This window comes from Procambarus clarkii, chromosome 17 (assembly GCF_040958095.1).
Source record: "Procambarus clarkii isolate CNS0578487 chromosome 17, FALCON_Pclarkii_2.0, whole genome shotgun sequence".
In the NCBI taxonomy this organism is placed as follows: domain Eukaryota; kingdom Metazoa; phylum Arthropoda; class Malacostraca; order Decapoda; family Cambaridae; genus Procambarus; species Procambarus clarkii.
Genome location: NC_091166.1, coordinates 42,552,814 through 42,580,644, shown reverse-complemented (window position 1 = coordinate 42,580,644; position 27,831 = coordinate 42,552,814). Strand labels below are relative to the sequence as shown.

The window sequence follows — 27,831 nt, the reverse complement described above, 5'->3', positions numbered from 1 at the left end:
GTGTATTGTAATGTCTCCACGGGCCAGGGCTATTAGGGCAGATGTCTCATAAGTAACAATTAAGACTTTTGAGTTCCTGCGGTAGTCAACGGCGTCCGGATTATAAATGTTGTTCGCTAGCTCTTTATTTCTCATTATCAGCTTTTTGTTGAGCTTCGTCAATACCTTGTTACCCGGGGTTCGTATCATCTTGGCCACTTGAGGGATTTTCGCCTGGGTTTTAAAATACAATCTTCTATAATCTATTTATATTTACGACTTACCAGTCTAGTCTGCTTCAGGGACGAATTGCTGCTGCCTCTCCCTCGCTCCCTCTCCTCGTTTTTTCCTGAAATTAGGGGAAAATAATTGTTAATTCCCTACCACTACTGGCAAAAGTATGTTTCAAAATAACGCCAAGAGATTTGTACATTCTAAACCTAGACCGGTAATTACTACATGGACAAGGCTGCAACGGAAGACCAAAGCTCGTTGGAAACGCCACGATTCTTGACCGCTATTACGCTGGCTCGCTTTGTATGTAAAGCTGGATTCATTATGACTTTTATTTGATCCATTTTGCTCGTCTATGCACTATTTTCTAGTTGGAGAAACCGCGGAGAAATTCACTGGTAAAAATGTGTATATATATTCGGACTGGCGGGGCTCTCAGGCGTACAGAAACCTATGTGTAGAACATTTAGGACGAACTGAAGTGCCTGAAGAATGTGTTTGTTGACTGGGGGTAGAGTGAGAGTGGGGGGGGGGGGGGGTGTAGTGCAACCTCTCCCATGGAGGGGGGAGAGGTTGATGGAGGGGAGGGAGAGGAGGGAGGATTACGGATGTAGGGGAAGATGAGGATGGAATGGAAGAGGATGGAAAGGGAGGAGGGTGCAGGGAGGAGGATGGAAATGGTAGAGAAGAGTAGAGGGGAAGCGGGTGGGTAGAGTGGTGTGGATAGCGAGGGAAGAGGTGGATGAAAGGAAGAGAGGAGGTGGATGGAATTTGAGTGGATGTGGTTTGAGGTTGGCAAAGGAGGGAGAAGGAAATTGAAGAGGATGGAAGGAGAGGAGGATGGAGGAGGAAAAGAGGTAGAAGGGGATAATAATTCCTGGGAAGAAGAAGACGGAGAGGAAAAAGCCGTGGATGGAAATAGGAGAAGAGAAAGGATGAGGAGGATGGAATAGGAGAGTAAAAGGAATAATTAAAGGAAGAGGTGAAATTCCTAGAACAAAAGAGGAGGGTGAATGAAGAGGGAAGGGATGAAAGATGCATGTACTGGAAAAAGATACGGCGAATGATGGGTAGAACAGGACGTTGGAAGATGTGGGTAAAGTAGGAGGAGGAAAAGAAAACATGAGAAACACAGATAATAGAAAACCTATTTATACACGGCTGGATTATGTGCTAGGAAATGAGAGGAGTAAAGCTAACTATTGTAAGTTCTATCTGGTAAGTTGAGAACATGACAGACAAGCAGAAGGCTCTCTTCCCACTCCACACTTAACCTCCGATTTCCAACGTCGTCTGGAACAATTATCTTGCCATTTTCCACTATACTGTGGTGGAAAATGGCAGGGAGATCAACCATATTCATTCATATATCAATATTCATAAATGACCATTGTGTTTATATTTTAAATGGCTTTCAACATGAACTTATAGTAATTTGATTAATTATTAATTACATAAGCTTTACCTATATAATATTAATACATCACGAGCACAGATACACAAAGGCTCAAATGCGATGAACAAAAAGTATAAGGAACTATTTAAATGAAATTGTCAAGAGTTAAACAAGAGAAGCCCGGGCTATCCAGCATCACACTCACCTTAAGCTCATGTAACTGGGCTCTGACTTTGACAGGATTTAGATTACTTGTTACCAAACCAAGACAGTAATTTGCTAATAGTAACAAGAATCCATCTAGGGATACCGCGATTTTCCGTTTAAAGTACGTTTTACTCTATCCAGTAGACCTGCCACACCTCTAAATATAATACTCATTCTCATGTAGCATTTCCTTACAATCATGTTGTAAGGAAATGTAAATATTTCTAGCAAAAGTAGAGTTGCCAGTGATTAATGAATGCCTGAAAAAAAGTGCTTATAGGAGCTGGATGAGTGCTTCTCAAGTGTGGGTTTGGATACGCCTGGAACATTTCATTGATACACAATTTAGTTTACCAAAGTAAGTCTAAGTCTTCGCTTCATCAAAAAATGAGACTTTCTGCAAGTTATTTCATGATGAGATCAGCTTAGTCTGCCTTCTCCCCAATTTCTTAAGCTTGTCATCAATTGCTTTTGCAGTTAGAAGACCGAACTTGCACAGCGTATTCCAGGAAAGGTCTGACCAAGGCATTAAGTAGTTAGCATGACCGTAGGCGTTAAAGATAAACCAGAAAGGGAGGTTTATTCTAGCATGTGTAGAGAGAAACACAGAAAAAATGAGAAGAGGAGCCTACAAGACAACGTAAGGAAGTAGGAAAACAAGTAAAAAATAAAATAAAAACAGAGTACTGGAGGAGAGAGAGAAGTCGTGGAAGGCTTCTCTGTCATCAAAGAAAGAGAGAGAGAGAGAGAGAGAGAGAGAGAGAGAGAGAGAGAGAGAGAGAGAGAGAGAGAGAGAGAGAGGAGCGTCTTTCTTAAAGAAGATACCAAACATCGATCAATGGAGAGGTTGGAGGCGTGTGTAGGAGTGGCCGCGTCCCTTAATGACCTTGTGTATGTATCATTCTCTTGTCAGTTTGTATTAGAAGTCGTATTTTCTTAAATAGTGTAATTAAACAATAATTGGAAATTATTACACTTCCCCATATATATATGTATACAATTCAGTATGATTTTACTCTGATAATGCAGCCCATCCGCCTGTTTTAATAGTACGTATAGCGACGATGAGGACCATAGTACATATACCATCGTACAACGCAAGTAGAAAGAAGAAATCGGTACTATTGAATTTAGACAAACCGGAAAAGATTTTATATTTATGTTGCAAAGACAAACTGAACTACCCTAACCCAACCTTCCTAGGCCTAATGCATGATATCTGAGGCCTAATATAGTATATGTGTACTATACTAGGCCTAGGAATATTTATGTTTGTGTTTTAGCTTCATTTGTTTTAGACTTCATTTTGAATAGTACAAAATTGTACTATTATAATTGTACAATTGTACAAAATTGAACAAAATCTAATAGCTTAGAACATCAATCTTTATACTATGGTGCACATAGTTACAAAAATACTGTCTAAACAGGAGGATGGGTTGGATAATGTCAAGTAAATAAAAATAAAATGCATTATTTAATAACACAGAACCTAATTTAAATTGGCACCTGTTCTAGAACAGTTTTGATATCACTAACAGTTTCTTAGCTCCTAAATTTTCGAGCAGTGTGTCATTTCATTTATCAATGATGAACACAGATAAGACAATGAACACTATCGTTTGGTGTATTAATGATTAAACTGTTGCATCACTTTCAGTCTTTGTTTTAAAACTCCATCAAAGACCGAGAGATAAATTATGTAATGTGATACGGTAAAAGGAATTCAGGTTGAGGATTTATTGGAATGACCACAGTAAACCAATCTCTCTCTCTCTCTCTCTCTCTCTTGCAACTGAAATAAGGAAAACAATATTAATAAGACACTCGTTTGTGACTGTTAATTTAGCTATTATTGTTATGTTTGTAATATACATGTGTTTAAGGGTATTGTATAATTTTCAGAATTATTTAAGAAGTTAAGAACACTACAGAAACACTGTTTCGTCATTATCTCTTTTAAGTTAATGAATATGGAGTGAAAATATATGGAAGACGATCACAGGAAATTAACAATGAGATGGACCAGTGCCAAGGGACACATACATATGTGTTGTGAAAGAAGGCTGCAAGCTATCCATGAATCCTGTTCTCACCATATGACAACGTCAAATTTCAAGTGGTTTTCCCCTACGAACCTAGGCAGCAAACATAACGTATCGAGACAGAGACTTGATTAGTCTAATGAAGAATCATTATTTTTGCTTATACCTTAACTAGAGCACTGGAATTTTGAGGATTTAGGCGGTGGATTCAATGTGAGAATATCGTGATCTATCACACTGAAGGAGAGCAACTCAGGATGTCCAACAAAGAAAATGACCTGGAGATCACACCAAACCTATCCTCCCAGTGTTTACATGAATTAAAATATGTAGTATTTGCAAGATAATTACCAGGACCGCCTTCAGGAAGAGGAACAACCACAACAACAAAAACGGTCATTTATGAAGGTGTTTTATACACGACGACTGTAAGGGGACATGTCCACCACCTGAGGATACCTCCACCACTGTGGAGTCCCCCATCTAACCAAGTACTGAAGTAACTTGAGAATATTCATATTTACCACAAGCACCTTGAGCTTACAATAGCAAAATGCGAATAAAGAAAATCTAATCACATCCAATTACGAAACCTGTACATCCTTCAGCAATCATTGTGGCTTTGTTTACAGTTCACAGCAGTTTATGAGCTCCGATGCATTACGAGGTGACTTATAGTAATAATAACCTTAGATTCTGAAGCTTCGAAGCTCGTAAACTCTTAAATAATTTAAACGAAGCCGCCATGATTGTTGAAAGATGTATACAGTACAGGCTTTGTAAGTGGACGAGTAAATGTTTAATTAATCCTTGCCACAAGACTAAGGTATTTAGATGGAAAGCGAGCACGCAAATGAGCCATGTAGTACAGTGGTCTACGTTTTCAAATCACAATCTGTAAATAGGTACATGGAAGTAAGCCAACTGTTCTGAGGTGCATCCTGGAGAAGGTCAGTAGTTGGCCCTAGGTGCATGGAACTCGATTAGCCTAAGCACAAGCTTCCTAACCCTGACAATGGGAATTATTCATTAGGCTACGAATATTAGGAAGAATTTCTTCACTGTTTGAGTAGAAATGAAGTGGAACGAACTAGGTAGAAATTACAGCAAAAACTGACGACATACACAGTCAGAAATAGACATATAAATCGACCTAAAGTTAAAAGGTGGGTCAGGAGCTAAAGTTCGATCCCCCGCTAAAACAGTGGGATCAGTACAATTAGGTAAACACACACACACACACACACACACACACACACACACACACACACATCCGCGTACCTCCGCTCACCATAACAAAGCACACCAGAAACAGCATGCATCCCCTGTAGTTCAATGGTACACAAATTGAGGAGGAGGACTCCATCAGGGTTCTCGGGAAGACCACTGTAGTCTGGGTCCACACTGAGTGGCTTACAATACTTATGTCTGGACCGCACTAGGTGGCTACGACTATTTGATGCCCAACAGAGTAGCTTAGAATGACTTTGTACTGCTTATACGTCTGTGCCACACTAAGTGGATCAGACCATGTGCCTTATACCAACAAACTCTGTGGTGCACCAAGTGGCTCAGAATACTTCAGTTTGCCACACTAAGTGGTTCAAACCACTTACACAGATGTAAGTGGTAAAGAGCTCTGACCACTGGTAGTGATCAGAACTTTTGTAGCATTGTCTATATATATATATATATATATATATATATATATATATATATATATATATATATATATATATATGTAATGTGATACGGTAAAAGGAATTCAGGTTGAGGATTTATTGGAATGACCATATATATATATAATATATATATATATATATATATATATATATATATATATATATATATATATATATATATATATATATATATATATATAAAACTGAAAACTCACACCCCAGAAGTGACTCGAACCCATACTCCCAGAAGCAACGCAACTGGTATGTACAAGACGCCTTAATCCACTTGACCATCACGACCGGACATAATGAGTTGATAGCCGAGGCTATTTGAACCACCCCACCGCCGGCACTCGGATAGTAATCTTGGGCATAGCATTTTACCAAATCACCTCATTCTTTGGGGCACACGTGAGGAACACAATCTATCTATGAGGCTATCATAATGAGGCTATCACCTCATTATGTCCGGTCGTGATGGTCAAGTGGATTAAGGCGTCTTGTACATACCAGTTGCGTTGCTTCTGGGAGTATGGGTTCGAGTCACTTCTGGGGTGTGAGTTTTCAGTTGCATATTGTCCTGGGGACCATTCAGGCTTGTTCGCATTTGTGTTCCTCACGTGTGCCCCAAAGAATGAGGTGATTTGGTAAAATGCTATGCCCAAGATTACTATCCGAGTGCCGGCGGTGGGGTGGTTCAAATAGCCTCGGCTATCACCTCATTATGTCCGGTCGTGATGGTCAAGTGGATTAAGGCGTCTTGTACATACCAGTTGCGTTGCTTCTGGGAGTATGGGTTCGAGTCACTTCTGGGGTGTGAGTTTTCAGTTGCATATTGTCCTGGGGACCATTCAGGCTTGTTCGCATTTGTGTTCCTCACGTGTGCCCCAAAGAATGAGGTGATTTGGTAAAATGCTATGCCCAAGATTACTATCCGAGTGCCGGCGGTGGGGTGGTTCAAATAGCCTCGGCTATCACCTCATTATGTCCGGTCGTGATGGTCAAGTGGATTAAGGCGTCTTGTACATACCAGTTGCGTTGCTTCTGGGAGTATGGGTTCGAGTCACTTCTGGGGTGTGAGTTTTCAGTTGCATATTGTCCTGAGGACCATTCAGGCTTGTTCGCATTTGTGTTCCTCACGTGTGCCCCAAAGAATGAGGTGATTTGGTAAAATGCTATGCCCAAGATTACTATCCGAGTGCCGGCGGTGCAACCCGTTCTCGCAAATTTAATAAGTCAATATTGACTTATTAACTACGTGCATAGGTGATATACTAAACATAATAGATACCCCTAAAAAGATTCATAGAAAACACCGACCTTACCTAACCTTGTTAGTATCTTAAGATAAGCATCTTATTGCTTCGTAATTACAATTATTACTTAACCTATACCTATTATAGGTTAGGTAATAATTGTAATTACGAAGCAATAAGATGCTTATCTTAAGATACTAACAAGGTTAGGTAAGGTCGGTGTTTTCTATGAATCTTTTTAGGGGTATCTATTATGTTTAGTATATCACCTATGCACATATTTAATACGTCAATATTGACTTATTAAATTTGCGAGAACGGGTTGGGCGGTGGGGTGGTTCAAATAGCCTCGGCTATCACCTCATTATGTCCGGTCGTGATGGTCAAGTGGATTAAGGCGTCTTGTACATACCAGTTGCGTTGCTTCTGGGAGTATGGGTTCGAGTCACTTCTGGGGTGTGAGTTTTCAGTTGCATATTGTCCTGGGGACCATTCAGGCTTGTTCGCATATATATATATATATATATATATATATATATATATATATATATATATATATATATATATATATATATAATATATATATATATATATATATATATATATATATATATAATATATATATATATATATATATATATATATATAATATATATATATATATATATATATATATATATATATATATATATATATAATATATATATATATATATATATATATATATATATATATATATATATATATATATATATATATAAACTCCACACCCCAGAGGGATTCGAACCCAGACAGCCAGGAGCACTATGCACCATGGCGTACCTGGTTCCTTAACCACTCGACCACCGTGACTGTACAAAAGTCATTGGTAGCCGAGGCTATATCCCCAACGATCCGACAGCACTTGGTGGTAAGCTTGGGCATAGATACTTCATCGAATCAATTAAATTTCTCACACACAACAGTCACTATACAAGGCACTTTACATCTATAGTGGATCACACAGTTACTAGTCTTGCTCCACACCCACCCAACTGGGCGGCAGCTTTACAGTCATGCGCATGCATTACCTACAGTAAGCAAATTTTGGATACTTCGCTAAGATTTCGGGCAGCACATCATTATGAATGAAGTACTTACACGTTTCTTGGACACCATTGATGGTGCTATCTTTAAATTCCGCGATTTTTTCACAGTCCAGTATATAATGACACAAAGTATGCGAATAGTTCTGCTGACAGAGTTTACATTTCATCGAATCACCAAGTCATATTGGCGTGGGGACCATTCAAGCTTGTTCGCATATATATATATATATATATATATATATATATATATATATATATATATATATATATATATATATATATTATTAAATATGACCGAAAAAGTAAGATTAATAATTCTAACACGAATTTTCTCAATCTTTCGTACATTACGCTTCACTGTTGGAGGTAAATCAAAAATCACTTCTCCAAAATTCATTTTTATTTCTAGTCTGACGCGACACGGGCGCGTTTCGTAAAACTTATTACATTTTCAAAGACTTCACAAATACACAACTGATTAGAACGTATCTCTGATTTTATATCTACATTTGAGTGAGGTGGGAAGGGTGATGTGGCATTAACACAAGACAGAACAGGAGGGGATATTAATAGGGTATTAAAAGTATCAACACAAGACAGAACAGTCATGTTTCTAGATGTAACAGTCATGGAAAAGGGCGGAGGTTTCCACACTGCAGTCTACACTAAGGAAACAAACATAGGAATGTGCCTAAATGCCAACAGCGACTGCCCTGACAGGTACAAGAGGAGTGTTGTTAACGCATACGTCGACCGTGCGCTCAGCCACAGCTCAGAATGGAAGCAAGTCGACGAAGAACTCTGTAGGGTAAGGCAGGTCCTAGTCAATAACGGCTTCTCCAATGGTTTCATCGAAGACATCATAAGAAGGAAAGTGAAAAGCCATGCAACCTCTGAAGAGACAACTAACACAACACCTATACCCCCTATTAGACTATTTTACAGGAACTTCTTTTCCACAGCTCATAAAACGGAGGAAAGGGTCCTGAAAGATATTGTTAATAGAAACGTTATCCCTACAGACAAAAATCAGAGGATACAACTGACGATTTACTATAAAACCAGAAAAACGGCCAGCCTACTCATGAGAAACTCTCCAGACACAAAACAGAACGCTTTAAAAGAGACTAATGTCGTCTATGCCTTCAAATGCCCACTTGGGGACTGTAAGCTCCAAAAAACCCAGTATATAGGCAAGACAACAACATCTCTTTCTAGGCGTTTAACGATGCATAAGCAACAGGGCTCCATTAAGGAACATATAATCTCTTCCCATAACCAAACCATCGCCAGAGAAATCCTAGTAAACAACACAGAAATCATCGATAGATACAGCGATAGCAGGCGGCTTGACGTTTGCGAGGCACTACACATCAAGAAGTCAACACCAGCAATCAACAGCCAATTATTGCACAACTATATTCTACCCACCTCAAGACTCCGCTCCAATATAGAAGCATCAAGAAATATGGACCAATAGGCTTTCTACAAACACTTCTATTCAATACCCATTGTTTCTGTTCTGTCTTGTGTTGATACTTTTAATACCCTATTAATATCCCCTCCTGTTCTGTCTTGTGTTAATGCCACATCACCCTTCCCACCTCACTCAAATGTAGATATAAAATCAGAGATACGTTCTAATCAGTTGTGTATTTGTGAAGTCTTTGAAAATGTAATAAGTTTTACGAAACGCGCCCGTGTCGCGCCAGACTAGAAATAAAAATGAATTTTGGAGAAGTGATTTTTGATTTACCTCCAACAGTGAAGCGTAATGTACGAAAGATTGAGAAAATTCGTGTTAGAATTATTAATCTTACTTTTTCGGTCATATTTAATAATATATGTCTACAGGAAAGACTGCTACCAAAATATACTAATATATATATATATATATATATATATATATATATATATATATATATATATATATATATATATATATATATATATATTATACATACGAACAAGCTTGAATGCTTCTTAATCTCACAGAAAACTTAATATTCTTAAATTATATATTCTTAAATGGAAATAACAATCTGGCGATTTTTTCTTCTTTATTTCAAAATTGATCCTTTGGAGATTTTTAAAAAAATTCATACATGATTTGGTTTACTGTTAAGTGCAAAAAAAAAAATTACTGGTGCCAATCCTTATGAATATTTCATGAGAACACCTGTGAATCTGCCCTCTCCCCCCCCCCCTTCACTATCTTCTCATTCACTTGATGGTACTTTATCGTATCTCACATTCTTTACTGCCTTTGGTACCTCATCATGCCCCATCCCATATGTAATCTTCCCTCTGACTTTCAACTCTGTCCTAATCAAGACTTAGAAACTGACCCTCGTTATGCACCAGCTTCCATCTCGTACATTCATCCTTTGCTGCTTTGCTAGCTATATAATATATATATATATATATATATATATATATATATATATATATATATATATATATATATATATATATGTATATATATAATATCCTTTTAATTTTAACATATTTATGTACATATGCATTTGTGCAACTGCCCTAGACTATACGAAGAGGAGTACAGTGCCAAAAACTAGCTACGTGATGCTAAAGTCCCCATCACACAGGATGGTTAGTCATACAGAGGAATGTACTAAGTAGTCTGCACTGGTAGACTCTGGGTGCATTATGAGGATATCATCAAGATCATAAGAGTGAATAAGGTAGTAGTGATACTAAAAGTCCCCATCTCGCAGGACAGTTAGTCATACAAGTCCATATGTTCAGTAGCCTACACTGGCAAATTTTGGATGCATTATGAGGATATTCTCAAGAACACAAGAGTTAATAAAGTAATTGCAAAGCTCTAGGTACCTCATGCCAACGGGTCTGAAAGGTCTAATAACTGGGCATTTGGTTATGTAGTGTGGAAGATCATGCCGCAGTTCCTGTTCACAGAGTTTGCAACTGGAGTGCTCAGGATTGAGAGATCCGTCACCTGTAGTCACTTGCCACAGGTAAGCTCTAGAGCTTTTTTTTATTAATACATGAGGTACATCTGCATTAGTGCAGCTACCCTAGACTATATGAAGTGGAGTACAGTGTCAAAAAAGCTAACTAGGTAATGTTAAAAAATCCCTATCACACAGGATGGTTAGTCATACAGAGGCATGTGATAAGCAGTCTGCACTGGCATACTCCGGATGCATTTTGAGGATATCATCAACACAAGATTGAATAAGGTAGCAGTGGTAATAAAAGTCCCCATCTCGCAGGATGATTAGTCATACAGGGCCATATGTTTAGTAGCCTGCACTGGCAAATTTTGGGTACACTGTGAGGATATCTTCAAGAATACGAGAGTGAATAAAGTAATTGCAAAGCTCCAGAAATTTTTTTTTTATTAAGTTATGAGGTACATCTGCATTAGTGCAGCTACCCTAGACTATATGAAGTGGAGTACAGTGTGTCAAAAAAACTAACTAGGTGATGCTATAAAATCCCCATCACACAGGATGGTTAGTCATACAGAGGCATGTGATAAGCGGTCTGCACTGGCAGACTCCGGATGCATTTTGAGGATATCAACAACACAAGATTGAATAAGGTAGCAGTGGTAATACAAGTCCCCATCTCGCAGGATGGTTAGTCATACAGAGCCAGCCAAAAAAAATTAGATATACCAGAAATCTAGGGACTCCGCCAACCACCTTTCACCAATTACGGGTGAATCACTTATCCCCATCCCCCTCTTAACAATACCAATAAGGCCGACCCTCCGACCAGCCTATGTCCGTCCCGCCCCAGACTGTTCACCATGCAAAATTGGTTGAGGCTAACCTCAAGCATCTGTCCTTCAACTTTGGACACACAGACAAACAAGCAGGCAGACATGGGGAGCCGGTTGGCCGAGCGGACAGCACGCTGGACTTGTGATCCTGTGGTCCTGGGTTCGATCCCAGGCGCCGGCGAGAAACAATTGGCAGAGTTTCTTTCACCCTATGCCCCTGTTACCTAGTAGTAAAATAGGTACCTGGGTGTTAGCTGTCACGGGCAGCTTCCTGGGGGTGGAGGCCTGGTCGAGGACCGGGCCGCGGGGACACTAAAAAAAGCCCCGAAATCATCTCAAGATACTCACCTCAAGATAACCTCAAGATAAGATATATCTCGATATTGTGATTTCTGTGTGTACTGAAGGGCGAAGAGGTAGAACAGCTTGTTAACAGAGCCCGAGTGCAAGGGGGAACTGTGTAAAACCCTGGTTTGTGTCTCGGAGAGACTGCGGGATCCGTTGGAGAGCAGTAACAATCCTGGTTGCAATTCTTATAAAGTGTCGTGGCGCAGTCGATTAAGGTGCGCCTGGATCATCCTGGACGTAAGTTCGAACCCTCATCACGGCCCTTGTGGATTTATTCACTACAACCTATGCTGCATGTGGCAACACTTGCGGCATACCTCAAGATATCTACATATTCGCCTTCATATCTCAATTCTGCCATACGATACCTCGAAGACTTCTCCTACATTTACCTTTACCAAACTCACATTTCCAGAGTTAATCAACCTTATACTAATCTTGCATACAATATATTACCAAGTAGGCTTTGTGTGTCTCGATGATTCTGTTGTTGTTTTAGATTCAGCTACTCGGAACAAAACGTTCCAAGTAGCACGGGCTATAGTAAACCCCTTATTGGACTTACCTGGCACAGGAGCAGGGCTGTATGTGGTATAAATGCTTGATGATTCAATGTGTTTCATCCTCTAGGAGCCAACGATAAGCCCTGCAGGACCACATTGCTTGTCCCTTCCGGTTTGACTTTCATTGCTGAAAGTTGAGCTGATATTATAAACCTAACCCGAGGGTTGAATGAATGTTGAATTACTTCCGTACAAATAATATCACTATTACGGCGATAAATTATTTATCAATCAATTTAACAAAGGTTTTCTCGACAGGTTCTACGAAATTGAAATGAAATTGAAATTGAAATAAGTTTATTGAGGTAAAATACACACAAAGGGATGAGGTACCTTACCTTGAGGTGCTTCCGGGGCTTAGCGTCCCCGCGGCCCGGTCGTCGACCAGGCCTCCTTGAGCACACACAGGTAGCTCAAGCTATTCTCACCCCGTTTAGTACAACGTGTTTATACATACATAGACACACATCACAAACAATAAACATATTGCCTAACATTCTGACAGATAAACATATACATTTCCTCCTTTACAAAAGTAGTCTGGTATCAGACGTACACACAAATACTTTTATGACTTAGGTATACTGTATAGACAAATTTGCAAGAGACATGCAGATAATTCAACAAAAGATTACAGTCTTGGTGCAAAATTCTTATATCTCTCCAGAATATCATCAGCCTTTCCGTTCTACGAAACCATTGTATCTTTGTGGCCAGCCTTCCCTGCTCCCTCTCTTACGCTTATCACGCCTATAAGTCTTTCCCCGTCTTAGCCTTTTATTTTCCTCTTCACAGCATCTGCACTGTGAATTTTGCTCTCGTTCTTTATTTTTTTGTATTACATAAGCAAACTAATCTAAATTTTTAGCTGTATTTTAATCATCATTAATTCAGGCATAGGTTTACTTTTTTTAATACTTACAGCTCGATCCACAAAAAAGCAAATGCAAACAGTAAATATAAATAGTAAATACACACACACACACATTTAGTGAGAAGGTGGTGGAGGCCAAAACAGTCAGTAGTTTCAAAGCGTTACATGACAAAGAGTACCGGGAAGACGGGATACCACGAGCGTAGCTCTCATCTTTTAACTATTTTTAGGTAATTACGTAGACCAGCTACATATCACGACCCTCAAGCAAGGAGGGTTATGATTTCTAAGGAACCACATTTCCGCAAAAGGCTATCCTAAAACTCAGACCATGATTACATCCCTCATGCCCCCCCCCCCCCCCTCCATCCTCTCTCCCAACATTAGTAACGAGAAGTATGCGAGTTGTGTACACGAATCCAAGTGGTGCTAGTGTTGCGGATACACATAAATTGTCAAGGGCTGCCCCTGGCACAGGTAGCCATCCCACAAGACAACATCACAGGGTGGTAACAAGAGGACAGCTGTGATTGCAGATCCTTCCCTTCTCACTCAACAGATTACATTCAGATTACATCACATATAACCCTTCTCACTCCACAGCATTCAGCAGAAGGTGTCAGAAAAGAGTACTGACGAACGTAACATAAATAGTTTAAAGGTCACAAAAAAGGCAGCAACGGTGGCAAGTGGAATGAGAGCAAATTCTTATCACATTATGATTTTAATCAATGGGAAATTGACTGGACAATGAAGGGTCCTCAAGTGAAGAGCGAGATAAGGTAAACACCGAAGATTGGTACTTCCTAAAGCAGTACTCAACGCAACTAACAAAGTAGAGGGAATAGGATGACCGATCAACGTCAGACCTAGTTTTCCTCCAAAGTGAGTTAGATATCTAGAAAATTAGCCAGAAGGTACAACTGGAAACTGGAGACTACTGCGCTACAGTTTTCAACTACAGAGTTAAGCATATTGGAATGCGCTGACAAAAAGTATTTTATGCTGTTCCCCCATACAATATTGCTACGACAAATAGAAAAGCAGATAGGAATCAATGGGAAGGTACTGGTTTGGATAGATAAGAAAGTCTCACTGAGAGTAGAGGATATTGATGAGTGGGTTTCCATAGGACCCAACCCATGGATCCCTATTTTTCCAGGTTTGCCTGAATGAGCTTTCTTAGGATATAAGAACTTACTTGACAATGTTTGTAAATGATGCAAAATTTATGAGAAGGGCTAAGAGCTGAGGATATCTGCAATACCACAAACGGACCTAAACAAGAATAAGGATTAGACAGACAAGTTTGGGAACAGAGAAAGTAAGCTGAGAGTATTTATGGTAGGCTGCCACACGGGCCATACTGTGAGTGGCAACAACACCAGCTTTAACATCAGAGGCGCTGATGACGGTGGTGGTAGTGGAGGTAGTGGTGGTAGTGGTGGTGGTAGTGGTGGTGGTAGTGGTGGTAGTGGTGGTAGTGGTGGTAGTGGTGGTAGTGGTGGTGGTAGTGGTGGTAGTGGTGGTAGTGGTGGTGGTAGTGGTGGTGGTAGTGGTGGTGGTGGTGGTGGTGGTGGTGGTGGTGGTAGTGGTGGTAGTGGTGGTAGTGGTGGTGGTAGTGGTGGTAGTGGTGGTAGTGGTAGTAGTGGTGGTGGTAGTGGTGGTAGTGGTAGTAGTGGTGGCAGTGGTTGATAATGGTGGTAATAGAGCAACCCGTCCTCTTAAAAATAACGTCACTTTTGGCTCGTCTGCGCACTATGGCCAAATTTGGACGTAATTTGAAATGAAATCGACTCACAAAAGTGACGTTCTGTTCCGTTTTCTATTTGAGTCGTCCGGCGTACGCGCAGAGGTTATAAGAAGACACTTTAAATTAACGTTTTTCATAACGTTTTGAAACTTTATAAGAATTTCCTGCCCACCTAACCTATCAGAGGACCCTTAACTTACTGTTGTTGAAAAAAAAAATCCCAAATTTATTTTCATTTTCAAATTACGTCCAAATTCGGCCATACGGGCAAACGGCCAAAAGCGACGTTCTTTTTAAGAGGACAGGTTGAATAGAGGTGCAACAAGTTCTCATGAAAACTACATCGCATTTTGACTTATAATTTATTGGTGATATCCCGTTTTTGGTGGTATCCCTAACGTGATATCCCGTTTTCTATTCGTGGGTCCTCGGGTAGGTTAGGTTCGGGCAATTAAGTATAATGATTTAGTGACGTTAGGGACGCTCAGGACGGGCTGGGCGGTCGTAATGGTGACAGTAGTAGTAATAATGGTGACAGTAGTAGTAATAATGGTGACAGTAGTAGTAATAATGGTGACAGTAGTAGTAATAATGGTGACAGTAGTAGTAATAATGGTGACAGTAGTAGTAATAATGGTGACAGTAGTAGTAATAATGGTGACAGTAGTAGTAATAATGGTGACAGTAGCAGTAATAATGGTGACAGTAGTAGTAATAATGGTGACAGTAGTAGTAATAATGGTGACAGTAGTAGTAATAATGGTGACAGTAGTAGTAATAATGGTGACAGTAGTAGTAATAATGGTGACAGTAGTAGTAATAATGGTGGTAGTAGTGGTGGTGGTAGTAGCAGTGGTGGTGGAGGGGGGGGGGGAACAAATCAACTTCCTGCACTCATCAGGACATTATGGCCAGCCAATGAACCTTCTACTCCCATTAGATCAAAGGCATCGACCAGCAAGTCCATCATTATCAGCCACAATATAAAAATCCTTAATCCGTGCCTTAGGTAGGGCTGTAGGCTTTTCCAGGCCTCGATGATAACAAAAAAAATCTCTTTGGCCATCAGTGTTGTGATCTTAATGGAAACAGAGATCAAAAGCAGTCTGGTAAGTAGACTGAGTCAACAAATATGTTGATGATTGGATTAGATGAGAGCGGGGAGTTACAGCAAGAATATACGATTTACTGTTGACTTTGTATGTGTCGAATGTAAGTGACGTCCTTAATTAATTAATTCATTCGTTAAAGATGCAAAGTTTCAGAAATGTGTAATCTGAGCGACTGTCCAAAATGATACACTGAGCTCTGTTGACTCAGTTGAGTGTGTAAAAAATGTAAAAAAAAAAAAAAGGTATTCATTAAGGCCAATAAAGATTTACAGCCATACAGGTGTTTATAGGAGATATCGTAAAATATATCGTAAACTGTTAATCAGTTGCTCTTAAAGATACGTGCAGTCAAAATTAAGAGGTAATTTTGTTTCCAGTTTTTCTTGTCGGGTCTCGCTATGCAAATTTGGCAACCCTGCCGACCCCTTACCCCTCCCCCCCCCCTCCTCCCGCTAGCACCCAATTCTCTCCTACCCACTCCAACCTCCCCATCCACCCATCTTCCCTGCCCCTAATCTACCCTTCAAAATTTGACATAATATACCTACATTCAGAAGCGCAAACGTCGAAAAGTGGAAACTTGTCCAGCATTTAACTTTAGCAACCATTATACGGAATTAATTTTTGTTCACGAATTCCTCTTATGTAAAAGAGTAATAAATAAACACGGCTGTCCAGACACCAGAGATCACCAATAATAACCAACCAGCCATCATAAAAAAATCGAGGCACTGCCAACCGAAAAGCAAATCGGTGGCAAATACCGAACCTGTTACCTCATGCCACATATAATATACTAATTAAAATATTTACCTGTTTTATTAATACATTTGTAATAAAAGTGGTCAAGCCCCAGCGATCTGATGGTATAATTAGGGGCAATCCTGCGGAAATTTATTGCCTCGTAAATTGTGTCCGAGGACTTGGGAAGAGATCCAGCGGCCAGTAGGATGCAAACGTCCAGGTCCAATACACTGATCCTCCTCACGTCCTAGGTCCGGCCAACCAACACCACTCACGTCCAGGTCCGGCCAACCAATACCACTCACGTCCAGGTACCTGTCCAACCAACACCAATTCACGTCCAGGACCTGTCAACCGACACGACTCACGTCCAGGTCGTGCCAACCGATACCACTCACGTCCAGGACCTGTCAACCGACACCAATCACGTCCAGGACCTGTCAACCGACACCAATCACGTCCAGGACCTGTCAACCGACACCACTCGCGTCTAGGTTCTATCGTGCTTACGTCAATTTCCTGCCTTTTGATACTGTTGACATTTCCTGCCCATAGATCCTATTCCCTTGCGGTGCTCAATTTCGTACATAATCCTGGACACAGCCACGAACTGTCTTGTGATCTTAAGTCCACTCATTGACTTTGTCTATGTGATTGTCATCACTCTAGTTATCATATATTTTCAGCTGATCCTTCAGTTTGGTTTTGATGCTACCCTGCTGTCTCTGTCCTCGTTTGTTTCTCTCTCTCTTCGTTTTTCTGTGTTTGTCTCTTTTTATGTCTATCTGTTTCACTGTTCATGCCTATCCATTTTTCTCAGGCTCTCTCTCTGTTCTGTATATCTGTCTGTCCCACTCTCTCTGTCTGTTTGACATTGTCTGTCTGACTATTTGTCGACCTGTCTCTTATGGTACCAGTCTGTAGGCCACTATATATATATATTCACTACTGAAGGATTCGAACCCGGTCAGTCAGGGCCTTCATGCCCCGTGGCATGTAGAGTACAATAGCCACTCAGCCACAGATTGTGGCTGTATTAGCTGTGTGGCTGTAAAAGCATTGGGAAGTCGTCTGACTTTTAACCACAATACCCGACAGCATTCGTGACTATTTTGGGCACAGATACTTGACGCAAGTGTGCGTCAAGTTCGAAAATTATAATGGCGTGATATATAAATGAAAACCATTTTGAGGCAATGGAGTGACTCGAACCTGCGTTCTGGCGAATCCAAGACTGCCCTAATCGACTCGGCCACGATGGAACAAAAGTCGACCAACCCGGAACTCTACTGAAGTCACTGGGAGGTTCTGAAGGCCCCCAAACCGGAGCCCAACCCAAGGTTTTACAGTCGACCCGACCACATTCCCCTAGAGTGGATCTCCTTCCTGAGATGAGATTCTCTCAAGGATCTCCCATTAGAGCTAACAAACAATGCAGTTGGGACAGCTCCAAAGTGCATAAAGAATCTACAGCTTTCTTTAATACAACAAGAATACTAGATATGTGCAATACCAGATTCTCACAAGAGTCAGTTCCAGAACCTATTATCGTTTGTAAAGTTTAAACAAATGATAACTGAATAATGTGGCACCAGTTTGTAGTTCTTAACTCATTAATACAAACGAAGCCAAGAAGTTATTAGGTGTCAACAGCCTAGTCCCAGAGCCGAAAGAATTGAGTGCCAAGATTAAAGATGTTAAACATCACGTCAAAAAGAAGAGAGTAGAAGGAAGACGTGATCAACACACAAAAGGGGGAATTCAAGAGGGCATTACAGGACAGACCATTATCATTAGTGATACACCAACAAGAAAACAGATGGAAACTCACGACTCAAATGAGCCACATACACATTATAAGGAATTTGTTTAAATGCAAAAATTATAAACAATGGAATGCCCAAAGAAGTGAACTGGCGGAGGCAAACTACATACACAGACTCGACTGTAAATATCACAGAGCTCATCAGGCTCTGGGACATATAAACCAGCCGATTATGTTTTGAGAAGCGGAATCTAAGAGATATAGCTCATCATTCCGCTAGAACTAGGTGAGTACAAGTAGTTGAGTACTTACCAACCCTCACACCAGCCATCCACGAGACCTACTTCTCCTTACACACGCCGTCCCCTACACAAGCACACTACCTATATCCAGAAAAAACTAAATTACAAATTTCATTCAAAATAATCTTCACCTTGACAATAATCGCTCTCGACGATATCAAGGAAATGAGTACAAGACAGGCAGTAATTTCTCCGCCTTGCAAGGCCGCCTTACGTTCTATTGAACTTTATCAGACAGTGAATGAACATTATAAATATATATAAAAATATCCGACATAAACGTCAATCATAGCCCCGGTTAGTTACTAATTACGGATCATGTATTGGAGTGTGGCCCATTAAACTATCCGTGTTGCATAGACATCCGCCACTCTTGCCATCAGAGATTGTTGCCTACTGTTTAAACTATATCAGGGTCATATTTTGGGATGATTGACGTGATTTATACGGCTATTGATTTTTTATGGCAACAGATGTTTGTTTAGGTAATTTGATAATACATTGTTTTGTATACGAGGAGAGTGTGTGTGTGTGTGTGAGGAGGCGCCTGCTGGGCCCTACTGAGGCCACCTTCTCACAGACAGCTGAGGAACATGAAGGCATCTTAGAGCGAGAGAGGGAGGGAGAGAAGGGGCGGGGAGGGGAGGGGGGGGGGGGGGGTCGGAAAAAAAGCTATATGCGCACAAAATTCCTCCTGGGCTCTTGTCTGACGTCGCCCGATTTTTCCTTCATAACCTTAGTCAGTTATGTCAATCACCATCACTGCACCGACACACACACACACACACACACACACACACACACACACACACACACACACACACACACACACACACACACACACACACACACACACACACATACACACTCACACACACACATACACACTCACACACACACACACACATACACACGCACACACACACACATACACACGCACACACACACACACACACACATACACACGCACACACACACACATACACACGCACACACTCATATATGGAGAGATTGACTGAGCTTCCAAAAATCCTCATGGAGGGGGAAGAACCGTTGGGAGCTAAATTAGTGAAGTTGTAGAAACTTCTTACAGTTTGACTTCTTTAAGCATGTAAAGGAGGAGGAGGCAAGTGGGCAAAAAACCGTAATGCACTTACATGGGTAAGCACTTACCTAACAGATAGGAGTCAGAGTGACAGTGAGGCGCGAGAACTGGGACTCATGTAGAGTAACAAGATGGGTATCTGAAGGATCGGTGCTGGGACCCATACCATTCCTCATTTATGTAAATGACTTGACTGCAGGAGTTGAGTCTTATACAGTATGTCGATGTCTCCAGACGATGCAAAACTAATGAGAATGGTTGAGACAGATGAGGACTGTATGATTCTCCAAGATGACTTAAAACTGCAGAGCTGGCCCGAGAAAAGGCTGCTGGAGTTCAATACCATTAAGTGTAAGGCAATGGAAATAGAATCAGGACCCAAGAGACAGAAAGGCCAAACACGATAAAGATAAACTATATCCCCCTTCCTATAACAACTAGAGAAGACCTGGGAGTTGACATAACACCAAACCTAACTCCAGAGGCACATATAAATAGAATAACGTCAGCCGCAAATTCTATGCCAGCAAAAGTCAGAACATCCTTCAGGATGTAAAGACTTTTGTTTGTTACTGTTGTTGTTGCTGTTTGTTTGTTTGTGTGTGTGTGTGTGTGTGTGTGTGTGTGTGTGTGTGTGTGTGTGTGTGTGTGTGTGTGTGTGTGTGTGTGTGTACTCACCTAGTTGTACTCACCTAGTTGTGTCTGCAGGATCGAGCATTGACTCTTGGATCCCGCCTTTCGAGCATCGGTTGTTTACAGCAATGACTCCTGTCCTATTTCCCTATCATACCTGGTTTTAAAATTATGAATAGTATTTGCTTCCACAACCTGTTCCTGAAGTGCATTCCATTTCCCCACTACTCTCACGCTAAAAGAAAACTTCCTAACATCTCTGTGACTCATCTGAGTTTCAAGCTTCCATCCATGTCCTCTCGTTCTGTTACTATTCCGTGTGAACATTTCGTCTATGTCCACTCTGTCAATTCCTCTGAGTATCTTATACGTTCCTATCATGTCCCCCCTCTCCCTTCTTCTTTCTAGTGTCGTAAGGCACAATTCCCTCAGGCGCTCTTCATACCCCATCCCTCGTAGCTCTGGGACGAGTCTCGTTGCAAACCTCTGAACCTTTTCCAGTTTCATTATATGTTTCTTCAGATGGGGACTCCATGATGAGGCGGCATACTCTAAGACTGGCCTTACGTAGGCAGTGTAAAGCGCCCTAAATGCCTCCTTACTTAGGTTTCTGAATGATGTTCTAACTTTTGCCAGTGTAGAGTACGCTGCTGTCGTTATCCTATTAATATGTGCCTCAGGAGATAGATTAGGTGTTACGTCCACCCCCAGGTCTCTTTCACGCGTCGTTACAGGTAGGCTGTTCCCCTTCATTGTGTACTGTCCCTTTGGTCTCCTATCTCCTAGTCCCATTTCCATAACTTTACATTTGCTCGTGTTGAATTCTAGTAGCCATTTCTCTGACCATCTCTGCAATCTGTTCAGGTCCTCTTGGAGGATCCTGCAATCCTCATCTGTCACAACTCTTCTCATCAACTTTGCATCATCCGCAAACATCGACATGTAGGACTCTACGCCTGTAAACATGTCGTTAACATATACAAGAAATAGAATTGGTCCCAGCACCGATCCTTGTGGTACTCCACTTGTTACTGTTCGCCAGTCCGACTTCTCGCCCCTTACCGTAACTCTTTGGCTCCTTCCTGTTAGGTAGTTCCTTATCCATTCTAGGACCTTTCCCCCCACCCCCGCCTGCCTCTCGAGCTTGAACAGCAGTCTCATGTGCGGTACTGTATCAAAGGCTTTTTGGCAGTCCAGAAATATGCAGTCTGCCCAACCATCTCTGTCCTGTCTTATCCTCGTTATTTTATCATAGAATTCCAGAAGGTTTGTTAGGCACGATTTCCCTGTCCAGAACCCATGTTGATGTTTGTTCACAAACCTAATGTTCTCCAGGTGTGCAACCAGTCGCAGCCTAATTATTCTTTCCAGTATTTTACAGGGGATGCTTGTCAGTGATACAGGTCTGTAGTTAAGTGCCTCCTCCCTATCTCCTTTCTTGAAGATCGGCACGACATTTGCCTTCTTCCAGCAACTGGGCAATTCTCCTGACATAAGTGACTCATTAAAGATCATTGCCAGAGGCACGCTGAGGGCCTGTGCTGCTTCTTTTAGTATCCACGGTGATACTTTGTCTGGTCCAACTGCTTTAGTTGCATCTAGAGTTGTCAACTGTTTCATTACCTCCTCTGCTGTCACCTCTATATCTGATAGTCTTTCATCTAGGGTAACCCCTTCCAACAATGGGAGCTGCTCAGGCTCGGTAGTGAACACTCCATGGAAACTGGCATTCAGTGCCTCGCAGATTTCCTTGTCACTTTCAGTATATGCCCCCTCTGTCTTCCTTAGTCTTGTCACTTGGTCGTTCACCGACATTTTTCTTCTTATATGACTGTGTAGTAACTTGGGTTGTTTTTTCGCTTTGATTGCAATATCGTTCTCATAGTCCCTTTCCGATGTTCGTCTTATGTTAATGTAATCGTTCCTAGCTCTGTTGTATCTGCTTCTGTTGTCCTCTGTTCTTTGTCTTCTGTACTTCCTCCACTCCCGTCTGCTGGCCATTTTTGCTTCCTGACACAGTCTATTAAACCATGGGTTATTATATTCCTTCTTATTTTTTCCCTTTACCGTTGGTATAAATCTCTCTTCGGCCTCCTGGCATTTCTGTATGACTAGGTCCATCATATCTTGGACTGTTTTTCCTCTAATTTCTTCCTCCCACTGCACTTCACCCAGATAGTCCCTTATCCTCATATAGTCCCCTTTCCTGTAGTCAGCTCTCCTTTCCCAGATCTCTTGTCCCATGGTCATAAGTTTGCTTGTTAGCCTCGCCATTCAAGCTATCGCTCTCCTAATGCAACAAATCGGTTAGCATAAGTCTTAGTAAACAGCTTTAAAAACAGATATATTGAGTTTTCTTCCAACATATTATCTAACTTCTTCTATTTCCATACTATCTCACTCATAAAAAGTTCCTTTTGACATTTCTGTGACTCATCTTTGTCTCTGACTTCCACCAAAGTCTTCCAGTTTCCCCCTCCGAATATGGAAAATTACCTGTTTAGTGGTAAAACCACTTAGGCTTATATGAATAGAGCGACGCCCTCGAATTTTGCTGAGTCGAAGTTCGATCCCCAATGGTCCAAGTGGTTAAGCACCGTTCCTTTATCTATTCCTCATATTCCAGGTTCTTGTCCCTCATGTCCCAGCTATTCATATCCGTGTATTCATATCCCTCCCAAATGCTATACAGTCAAACTTGCTACACGCTTGTCTCATGATTAGACATAAACATTCCTTCCTTTCTATTGTTGTCTGGATGACCCTAGACACGGGTTCGATCCCATCGTCCTGCTTCAAAGACTTTTTTATAGATGTATCACGTTCTTGTGATTTAATGAAATGTATGAACGAAATCTCTACCGGGCATACAACCGCTACTCTCCACACAAATAAAATCCCCACACTTCTCGGTATAGTAAACAATATTTTGCATAATTTTTAGCATATATTGATTTAGCATACTTTATAGCTCTCAATACTGTGTACATTATACTGTATGTTGTATATTATATTGTATAATGTATCTTATATTGTATACTGAATATTATATTGTATACTGTATATTATACTGTATGCTGTATCTTATATTGTATACTGTATATTATACTGTATTCTGTATATTATACTGTATGCTGTATATTATAATGTGTACTGTATACAATATAATATACAGTATACAATATAAGATACAGCATACAGTATAATATTCAATATACTGTATATTATATTTTATACTGTATGATGTATATTATTGTATACTGTACATTATACTGTATGTTGCATATTATATTGTATACTGTATATTATACTGTATACTGTATATTATATTGTATACTGTATCTTATACTGTATGCTGTATATTATATTGTATACTGTATATTCAACTGTATGCCGTATATTATATTGTATACTGTATATTATACTGTATACTGTATATTATACAAAAATGCTCCTAGCCTGTGGTCCATCCTCCCCCCCCAATACTGGACGTCAGCCGAGGGCGCGTCACAGAACCCGACACTATTGATAACTTAATTACCGGTCATCACAAACCTGCCTCAGGAAAATATATCTTAAGACTGTCAGCATTAGACGCTAATAAATCCCTAGAGTCTAAATTTTCGACCAAAGGCTATTATCAAACTGTAATTAATTTTTCGGCCGAATTTTGATCAGACGAGTTTTCGCAATTTGGTCGAGAAAATAATAATGGAATTTGCGTCGTTATTATATAATGCGCTCCAGGTTTTTTTTTTGAACGATTCACTGTAAAACGAAAATTGAATGGTTTCTTGAACACGTGGAAATTGCTTGATAATACTGAATTAGAAGTTAGATACCGTTTGATTTCAGCCTTAAAGGATGGATGGACACGATTTGATATTACTGTCTTAAAGGATGGATACCGTTTGATATCACTGTCTTAAAGGATGGATACCGTTTGATATCACGGTCTTAAAGCATGAAGATCGTTTGATATCACTGTCTTGAAGGATGGGACACCGTTTGATATCATTGTCTAAAAGAATGGACTACATTTGTTATTGCTATCTTAGTGGCTATAATATTTAATTCCTCATGAGTATTTGCTGAGATGTGAGAAGCGCACAAGAAGTAATCAGAAAATATATGAACGATACCTGAAAACTTCCCATAAAATGTACAGACAAACAGACAAATGTACATATCTGAAAAAGTCATACTCAAATATACACATGAAATAATTATATAAAATCTATATATATAAATGTGCAAAGCTCGACTGTCAGTTATTACCTATCCATTTTGTTCATAAAAAGACTTTTTGCATGCCTTTTTTTTTGCGTTAGACGACACATCTATGAGTTTGAAGCAAAAGACATTGGCAATTTGAATCTTTTTACTGTTCAATAAAATATATAGTAGAAAAACCTGCTCATAACTCCGCTCCAGTAAGTCATTCTGATTTGGGTGTAGAATATGCGAGGGGTCACATTTGTACCACTGTGTAGAAGATGTGAGGGTCATTTGTGTATCACTGTGAAGGAGCGAGTCATATTTGTACCAATGTGGTGAGTCATGTTTGTACCATTGTGAAGCAGGATTAGGATCATATTTGTACCATTGTGCCACTGTGAGTACAATATATATTACAGAAAACTAAGGCCACTGAGGCTAATTAAGTACAATTTTTTGTGCTAATTATCTGTCTTCACAAATGAAAGTGTTTTCCTTCGTGCCATATTTGAGATATAAAAAATATAAGCTACACGACAGGCAATTTCCGAAAATGAAAAAATTTATATATGAAAAAAAAGTCTCATTTTCCCCACGGACTCTTATAACAACTTTCTCCGAAGGAAAAAAAAAAGTCACTGGAAAAAATATAAATAGTGCCCCTTTTATTCTACTTTTTTTGCTTATCAATTTGGGCCTCAACTTGGAAGAAATCATATCAAGCGCCGCCCCGCAACCTGTAAGTGTAATTGACAGGCCGCAAGAAATTTAATTAAGTGTTTTTATCTTAGTATCGAGTCGGGGGAGCCTTGAGTCATCTGTCATTTTGTCGATGTATAACCGACCGACAGCAGCCGCAGCGTTGCCGCCTCGGAGGCAACCCACACCCTCTTTTTGTTTCAGTTTCTCATCGTTTATTCCCAAGATTAAATTGGATTTAAACATTGGTTTCATTTTGTACCGCAGTTAGCGTGGTTAAACACAGAGGTTTAACCTGGTAGAAGAACAAATGCAATCATAAACTCGTTTCAAGGCGGTGATATTGAGGTGCGGAGGTCCTGAACGCCTCTGGTAACGCTGCCTCTGGTAAATGAAGTGTGATGGAGGCGAGAAACAGACGCTACTTTTGTTTTAATTGGGGAAAAAATATTCATGTCAGTTACAGGAAGATTCTGAGGCGCGGAAAAACGTAATTGCATTCCCATTGGTGAGTGTGTGTGTGTGTGTGTGTGTGTGTGTGTGTGTGTGTGTGTGTGTGTGTGTGTGTGTGTGTGTGTGAGAGAGAGAATGGTAAACCAAATTTAATATAAGTATTAGCTTACAGTGAAATTTTGAAAGTATATATATATATATATATATATATATATATATATATATATATATATATATATATATATATATATATATATATATATATATATATAATTAGACAATCAATGGTGCAGTGGTCACGGTACTGTGTACGTGTAGGGATGATCCTGGCCGTGTCATATAGAATCCTTAGTGATCTATGGTTTGCGCATTCATGCAGCCTTTCTCATATACATACATACATACATACATACATATATATATATATATATATATATATATATATATATATATATATATATATATATATATATATATCTCCTCTATCAGTCACAAAATGCATTATTGAAACGTATTTAACTTACTGATATTTTGGAATTGCTTTGAACAAATCAATATCAACTAAAGAGTAAAAAATCACGCCATTCATTCTCGGCGTAGTATTCCATGTCATTCATATTTTGCTCGTTTTCTCTAGTGGATCCCAAGAGTGTACATTTTCTATGGTTCTTCAAATTATTGCCCACTGCTACACTACTACTACTATTTCTATTCTGCAAGTAACATTGACAATTTTCTTGTTGGCAAGTAAAATTTTCATTGTTTTCATTATAACATAACTATTCTTAATTATGAACAGTTATGTGTTGTGTATACTATGTTATAACGATTGATATTTTACCAAAGCAAGCAGGATGTTTGGACCATACAAAATTAAAAATGGAATGCACGGTTATTCAAACACACACGCACATACAAACACATACACACACACACTCACCCGCACACACATACAAACACATACACATGTTCAAAGCTCAAAGGTTCAAGTTCAAAGGTATAACACTAGACTAGTCACATAACTAGGAGGCATGAGTTACAAGAAAAAGTTGCGTGAATTGCACCTCACACAGCTGGAAGACAGAATAGTTCGGGGAGACATGACCACCAAATAGAAAATTAATTTAACACGGGTGGACTCGTACAAGGGGACACAGGTAGAAGCTGAGTAACCAAATGAGCCACAGACATTAGAAAGACATTACAGTGTCAGAGTAGTTAATAAATGAATGCAATAGGAAGTGATGTGGTGGAGGCTAACTACAAACACAGTTTCAAATGCAGATGTAATAGAGCTCAATAGGCTCAGGAACCTGTATACCAGTAGATTGACAATTTAGAGGCGGGACCAAAGAGCCGAAGCTCAGCCCCCGCAAGCACCACTAAGTGAGTACACCTGAGTAGATTAAGAAACATAAACATAATATCGAATAATGGATATAACACGATGGGAACAGCCGAAGTGCAGTTTCACCAATACATTTTGAAATAAGCCATCTGCAGCTATATCCATTCTTAACATAATTGTATACTGATGACAAAGCTTTTCAACTATAAAACTATAATTTATTAGTCTTATAGTTGATAAGACTTGCAGCAATCATAG

The 27,831-nt window shown here is 39.9% G+C and overlaps 1 long non-coding RNA gene across 1 annotated transcript in view; it reads right to left on the bottom strand.

Annotated features, from left to right (window-relative positions):
• Positions 1-276: 276 nt before the first annotated feature.
• The window catches only part of LOC138365760 (uncharacterized), a 148,974-nt gene continuing 121,419 nt past the window's right edge, over positions 277-27,831 (bottom strand). Inside the window, exon 3 of the long non-coding RNA XR_011228983.1 lies at positions 277-328. This is a non-coding gene — a long non-coding RNA (uncharacterized lncRNA). The remainder of the gene's footprint in view (positions 329-27,831) is intronic.